Source organism: Coturnix japonica, chromosome 23 (genome assembly GCF_054131305.1).
Source record: "Coturnix japonica strain WE chromosome 23, WE-NBRP24, whole genome shotgun sequence".
Taxonomy (NCBI): Eukaryota; Metazoa; Chordata; class Aves; order Galliformes; family Phasianidae; genus Coturnix; species Coturnix japonica.
The window spans coordinates 703,967-705,622 of record NC_140685.1 but is presented as its reverse complement, the minus strand read 5'-3'; positions in this window follow the sequence as shown (position 1 = coordinate 705,622).

The window sequence follows — 1,656 nt, the reverse complement described above, 5'->3', positions numbered from 1 at the left end:
TGTTTAAAGGACAGGTTCCCTCCACCCATCATGCTACTGATGCCACTTGGAGTAAGTGGATTTCATTAATTACTCAACGAGCTTGAATGGGAAAACTCAGCCGTCCTGGAATTCTAGAAGTGATCATGGACTGGCCTGAGAGTAAAAAAATTGAAACACCACCTACAGAAGAGGTATCACGTGCTAAAGAGGCACCACCATACAATGAGCTACCAGAAAACGAAAAGTAATTTGCCCTATTCACAGACGGATCATGTCGTATTGTAGGGAAGCATCGCAGATGGAAAGCTGCTGTATGGAGCCCCACACAACAAGTTGCAGAGGCCACTGAAGGTAAAGGAGAATCAAGTCAATTTGCAGAGGTAAAGGCTGTTCAGCTGGCTTTAGATGTGGCTGAACGGGAGAGGTGGCCAATGCTTCATCTTTATACTGATTCATGGATGGTGGCAAATGCCTTATGGGGGTGGCTGCAACAGTGGAACCATCCTCTGCTACCAAATCTGTCACGGTTTGAACGAAAAATCCACCTGCGTCCGTGACAAGGGCCGTGGGCCACTGAAGGGCCCTCAGCCGAAAAGAAAAAGTTAATTAAGAAAAGAGCGGCAACGATGTAAGGAGGCACACTTATTTACTAAATACTATATCGAAATACAGGATAACAAAATAGAATACAATATAATTGAAAATTGAGCTAATGAATCAAGCAAAATAGGAGAGAGAATGAGTCCCGTGACCGAGAGGCCTACTGTGAATCTGGGCGAACGGCTGAAGGCTCCCACACACTGCCCTGAACGCCAGAACTCGAAAGACGTCAGTCTGGTCTGCGACAGAGTTAATATAGAGTCCAGGTCCCGTGACCCATCGTGTTGCTCTCTGGGAGATGTAGTCTTCTTCTGTAAGTTGCAGATTCAGTAAAATTATCCACGCTTTATATGATGTTATGATGTGGAATACTGATAGCAAAAATACAACATTATTAAACCATGACAATCTGACCAACAGCAGCTCCTGCCCCATAGACCTGATTCACATGCGCCCCACAGCAGCTCCTGCCCAATAGATCGGACCGACATATGGCCCACAGCAACTCCTGCCCCATAGATCTGACCCACATCTCCCCCAAAGCATCTCCTGCCCCATAGATCTTTCCCACATCAGCCCCACAGCAGATCCTGCCCCATAGATCTGACCCACATATGTCGCACAGCAGCACCTGCCCCATAGATCAGACCAACATCAGCCCCACAGTAGCTCCTGCCCCATAGATCTGACCCACATCAGCCCCACAACAGCTCCTGCCCCATAGATCTAACCCACATAAGCCCCACAGCAGCTCCTGCCCCATAGATCTGACACACATCATATCTAAAGCAGCTGCTGCCCAACAGATATGACCCACAGCAGCTTCAGCCCCAAGGATCTGACCCACATCAGCCCCACAGCAGCTCCTGCCCCATAGATCTGACCCACATATGCCCCACAGCAGCTCCTGCCCCATAGATCTGACCCACATCTGTCGCACAGCAGCTCCTGCCCTATAGATCTGACCCACATCAGCCCCACAGCAGCTCCTGCCCCATAGATCTGACCCACATGTTCCCAAGAGCAGCTCTGCCCCATAGATCAGACCAACATCAGCCCCACAGTAGCTCCTGC